Source organism: Aegilops tauschii, chromosome 1 (genome assembly GCF_002575655.3).
Source record: "Aegilops tauschii subsp. strangulata cultivar AL8/78 chromosome 1, Aet v6.0, whole genome shotgun sequence".
NCBI classification, from domain to species: Eukaryota; Viridiplantae; Streptophyta; class Magnoliopsida; order Poales; family Poaceae; genus Aegilops; species Aegilops tauschii.
The window spans coordinates 166,230,336-166,236,619 of NC_053035.3; positions in this window are offsets into that span (position 1 = coordinate 166,230,336).

A 6,284-nucleotide genomic window follows, 5' to 3' on the forward strand; every position below is an offset into this window, starting at 1 on the left:
GCTGGTGCAAGCATCTCGGAGTTGGAACATTCGCTTTGATGAGATGATCAAAGCGTTTGGGTTTACACAGACTTATGGAGAAGCCTGTGTTTACAAGAAAGTGAGTGGGAGCTCTGTAGCATTTCTCATATTATATGTGGATGACATATTATTGATGGGAAATGATATAGAATTCTTGGAAAGTATAAAGGCCTATTTGAATAAGTGTTTTTCAATGAAGGACCTTGGAGAAGCTGCTTATATATTAGGCATCAAGATCTATAGAGATAGATCAAGACGCCTCATTGGTCTTTCACAGAGTACATACCTTGACAAGATATTGAAGAAGTTCAATATGGATCAGTCCAAGAAGGGGTTCTTGCCTGTATTGCAAGGTGTGCAATTGAGCACGGCTCAATGCCCGACCACGGCAGAAGATATAGAAAAGATGAGTGTCATCCCCTATGCCTCGGCCATAGGGTCTATTATGTATGCCATGCTGTGTACCAGACCTGATGTAAACCTTGCCGTAAGTTTGGTAGGAAGGTACCAAAGTAATCCCGGCATGGAACACTGGACAGCGGTCAAGAATATCCTGAAGTACCTGAAGAGGACTAAGGATATGTTTCTCGTTTATGGAGGTGACAAAGAGCTCGTCGTAAAGGGTTACGTCGACGCTAGCTTCGACACAGATCTGGATGACTCGAAGTCACAAACCGGATACGTGTATATTTTGAATGGAGGAGCAGTAAGCTGGTGCAGTTGCAAGCAAAGCGTCGTGGCGGGATCTACATGTGAAGCGGAGTACATGGCAGCCTTGGAGGCAGCACAGGAAGCAGTCTGGATGAAGGAGTTCATTACCGACCTAGGGGTGATTCCCAATGCGTCGGGCCCGATGACTCTCTTCTATGAAAACACCGGAGCCATTGCCCTTGCGAAGGAGCCCAGGTTTCACAGGAAGACCAGGCATATCAAGCGTCGCTTCAACTCCATTCGTGAAAGTGTTCAAAATGGAGACATAGATATTTGTAAAGTACATACGGACCTGAATGTAGCAGATCCGTTGACTAAACCTCTCCCTAGAGCAAAACATGATCAACACCAGAACGCAATGGGTGTTCGATTCATCACAATGTAACTAGATTATTGACTCTAGTGCAAGTGGGAGACTGTTGGAAATATGCCCTAGAGGCAATAATAAATGGTTATTATATTTCTTTGTTCATGGTAATTGTCTATTATTCATGCTATAATTGTATTGTCCGGAAATCGTAATACATGTGTGAATACATAGACCACAACGTGTCCCTAGTAAGCCTCTAGTTGACTAGCTCGTTGATCAACAGATAGTCATGGTTTCCTGACTATGGACATGGGATGTCGTTGATAACGGGATCACATCATTAGGAGAATGATGTGATGGACAAGACCCAATCCTAAGCATAGCATAAAAGATCGTGTAGTTTCGTTTGCTAGAGCTTTTCCAATGTCAAGTATCTTTTCCTTAGACCATGAGATCGTGCAACTCCCGGATACCGTAGGAGTGCTTTGGGTGTGCCAAACGTCACAACGTAACTGGGTGACTATAAAGGTGCACTACGGGTATCTCCGAAAGTGTCTGTTGGGTTGGCACGGATCGAGACTGGGATTTGTCACTCCGTGTGACGGAGAGGTATCTCTGGGCCCACTCGGTAATGCATCATCATAATGAGCTCTATGTGACTAAGGCGTTAGTCACGGGATCATGCATTGCGGTACGAGTAAAGAGACTTGCCAGTAACGAGATTGAACAAGGTATTGGGATACCGACGATTGAATCTCGGGCAAGTGACATACCGATTGACAAAGGGAATTGCATACGGGATTGATTGAATCCTCGACACCGTGGTTCATCCGATGAGATCATCGTGGAACATGTGGGAGCCAACATGGGTATCCAGATCCCGCTGTTGGTTATTGACCGGAGAGGCGTCTCGGTCATGTCTGCATGTCTCCCGAACCCGTAGGGTCTACACACTTAAGGTTCGGTGACGCTAGGGTTGTAGAGATATGTGTATGCGGAAACCCGAAAGTTGTTCGGAGTCCCGGATGAGATCCCGGACGTCACGAGAGGTTCCGGAATGGTCCGGAGGTGAAGAATTATATATAGGAAGTCAAGTTTCGGCCACCGAGAAAGTTTCGGGGGTTACCGGTATTGTACCGGGACCACCGGAAGGGTCCCGGGGGTCCACCGGGTGGGGGCCACCTATCCCGGAGGGCCCCGTGGGCTGAAGTGGGAAGGGAACCAGCCCCTAGTGGGCTGGGCGCCCCCCCATGGGCCTCCCCCCATGCGCCTAGGGTTGCAAACCCTAGGGTGGGGGGCTTCCCACTTGCCTTGGGGGGCAAGGCACCCCCCTTGGCCGCCGCCCCCACCCTAGATGGGTTTGGCCGGCGCCCCCCCTCCCAAGGGGGCCTATATAAAGGGGGGGAGGGAGGGCAGCAACATCACAGCCTTGGGCGCCTCCCTCCTCCCCTGCTACACCTCTCCCTCTCGCAAAAGCTCGGCGAAGCCCTGCCGAGACCCGCTACATCCACCACCACGCCGTCGTGCTGCTGGATCTCCATCAACCTCTCCTTCCCCCTTGCTGGATCAAGAAGGAGGAGACGTCGCTGCACCGTACGTGTGTTGAACGCGGAGGTGCCATCCGTTCGGCACTCGGTCATCGGTGATTTGGATCACGGCGAGTACGACTCCGTCATCCACGTTCATTGGAACGCTTCCGCTCGCGATCTACAAGGGTATGTAGATGCACTCCTTTCCCCTCGTTGCTAGTATACTCCATAGATGCATCTTGGTGAGCGTAGGAAATTTTTAAAATTATGCTACGATTCCCAACACCATCAGCATGTTTCTTCACCTTAAAGACCCATTTAGAGTCAATGACATCGACACCCGATGGAGGTGGAACAAGACGCCAAGTGTTGTTGCGTTGAGGAGCATGGATCTCCTGCTCCATCGCAGCACGGCAGTGTGGAATGCCAAGTGCTGCCTGAAAATGCCGTGGTTCAGTCGTAGGATCGGCTTCAGCATGCGCCACACAGGCCGCAAGCCACGCGACAGTGCCGTCAGTGCGCTTCTTCGGTTGGAAGATGCCACTCTTGCTGCGAGTATGAGGACGCAGGATGACAGGCGGAGGTGGCGGTGAAGCTGCCACCACAGGAGAGCCACTGTCCATCAGCGGCGAGGAAGATGCGCCTGTGGGCGAGTCAATGATCGCAGCCGGTGACACGGTCAAGGTCGGCGAAGACAGGCCAGGCGTGGTCGGCGACGACGGGCCAGGCGATGAAGGCCGACCCGAAGCACCAACAGATGAGGCCGTCAGCCCAGGTGACGGAGCCGCGGGGTCAGCCGACCCAGCGACCGCGAGGCCTCCAGCCCAGGCGACATGGGCGCCACGGGGTCAGCCAGCCCAGGCAACGGCGAGGCCGCCCGCCCAGGCGACGCGGGCGCTCCATCGGATCCACGTGCATGGGCATGCACGTGCGATCAGCGTCGGGGGCAGCCGGCGTAGCAGCGGGGGCAGCCGGCGTAGCGACAGCTGTCACAGTTGAGGCCTCGTCATCATCATCAAGAAGCTCAAGTCGGGCACCTCGTCCAGTCCCTGCACCATGGTTAGGCAACAACAGAGGAGAATATGCAGCATCCACAAATTAATCAGGCAAGACCGGAAAAGAGTGCAACTCGGTGACGGGAGTATCAGTGGGTGATGTGAGCATGGAAAAAGGGAAGACAGTCTCATCAAACACAACATCACGGGAAATGTAAACACGATTCGTTGGAATGTGGAGACACTTGTAACCTTTGTGGATTTGATCGATACTCAAGTTTATGCTTATTGTACGGACGAAGATGCGGCCAACACGCACAACCGAACACTTTGAGAAAGGAGTAATCTGGAGTTTCATGAAGCAACACTTCTAGAGGAGACTTAATGTGAAGAAGTCTTGTGGGAATCCTGTTTATCAAAAACAAGCAGTAACAAAGGCATCGCTCCAGAACCGAAACGGGACAAAGGCATGTGCAAGAAGTGTTAGACTAGTTTCAACTATATGACGGTGCTTGCGCTCAGCTACACCGTTCTGCTGATGTGTATGAGGACAAGACACATGGTGTGGATGCCAAGCTTCCGAAAGAAGGTGTTAAGATTGCGATATTCACCCCCCCCCCCAGTCGGACTGAACATGGATAATTTTGTGCTTAAGCAACCGCTCAACATGTGCTTGAAATTGCATAAAGACATGAAACACATCAGATTTGCGCTTAATAAGATAAATCCAAGTAAAGCGACTGAAAGCATCGATGAAATTGACATAATAGTTGTGACCACCGACAGAAGTTTGGGCATAGCCCCACACATCGGAAAACACAAGTTCGAGAGGAGCCTTGACAACACGACTTGATACAGAAAAAGGCAACTGATGACTCTTGCCTTGTTGACAGGCATCACACACTAGAAACTCCTTATTACTTGACTCAACAGGAAGATGATGGCCATGAAGCACATGGCGCACAATGGGAGTGGCAGGGTGGCCAAGGCGAGAATGCCACTGCGACGACGACACCCGAACACCACTGAAAACTTGAGATACTCGTGGCACATCATGCGCTCATGGCACATCAAGCGCATATAAGCCGTCGCAAGCTCGACCACTAAGTAGAACGTCCCTCGTGTCCCGGTCCTTAACAAAAAAATGGAAAGGGTGAAACTCAACAAACACATTGTTGTCACGAGTTAATTTAGGAACCAAGAGTAAACTACGTGTGACTGAAGGAACACGAAGGACATCAAGAAGACGCAAAGTTTTAGTGGTACGCGAAAGAAGAGATGCCTGACCAACATGTGAGATGGGCATACCTGATCCATTGGCAGTGTGAACCTGATCATGACCGGTGTAGGGCTGGCGAGTGGCAACTTGTCAAGCTGGCTCGTCAAATGATCTGTCGCACCTGTGTCCATGTACCAGGCAGGATCCACAGAATATGAAGGAGTGAACCCAGGCTCCTGTGTAGCGAGAGCAGCTTGCTTCTCGTTACCCTTCCCATTGTTCCCAATGCCAATGAAATCACGTTTAAAACGACGATGGCACCGAGACGCCAAGTGCCCCTCAATGCCGCAGAGTTGACACTCAACCCCACCACCACACGCCTCGCAGTGGAGCCGCTTGCGGCCAGCCGTTGGAGGAGCTGGAGCGGGGGGACGGGGCTGGTTGCCCGTGGACGGCGGCGGTTTCTGCTTCGCACCACGGGCACCCCCGCGGAGAGGAGCGTTCGCAGAAGGGCCCTCCGTGTAAACTCCGACGGAGCGGCGAGCAGCGAGCCGTTGTTCCGTGTTGAGGAGGCGTGCGTAGAGGTCACGAGGCGGCATCGGCGTGTCACGTCCATTGACGTTTTCAACAAGAGAGTCATAGTCCTCATCAAGGCCATTGAGGATGAATGAAGTAAACTCCTCATCACGGAGAGGCTTCCCAATTCAGGACAGTGTGTCAGCCAAATTTTTGACTTTGTTGAAGAAGGCTGTGACAGAGAGATCATTCTTCTTGACCTCACCCACCTGATTACAAATGGCAGACGAACGTGCCAGCGACCGCGAGGAGAAGCTGGAGTCGAGAGCGGTCCATGCATCCCGCGACGTCGCGGCAAAGACTACCAGGCCGGCCATGGACGGAGTGAGCAAAGACTGAATAGCCCCCAGGATGGCTTGATCCTGAGCGATCCACCTGCAATGGGCAGGGTTGGGGACCATGACGGAGCCACCATGGGACGAGGGCATCGGAACCACGGCCGGAGCGCACGACAGCGAGCCATCAACATATCCCTCAAGGTAGTGGCTATGCATCAGCGGCAACACTTGAGCGCGCCACGAGAGGTAGTTATCAGTAGAGAGCTTCACCGTCACAAGGTGAGCAAAGTGGAACGACCCTGGATCGGCCGTCGACGCTGAGAGCTGCGGATCATGCGGCGGGACGACACTGTACGGAACCAGTGCATCGGGCGACGGAGGCACACGGGATTGTTGGTGATGACCGTAGGGCGCCGAAGGGGGCACACCATAAGGGAGTGTAGGAGGCGCGGCGTAGGACGCAGGGGCGGCGGCGTAGGGCGCACCATACGGCGCGTAGGTCGCCGTCGACGGCGCGATGTACGTGCGGGGTATGGGCCGCCATAGGGCGCCTGCACGTGAGGGCCATAGGGCCCCGAGACCAGCGGCGCATCGGGGTACTGGGCCGGGGCAGGATGGCCGCCGTAGGACGGCAGCGGTGGAGGC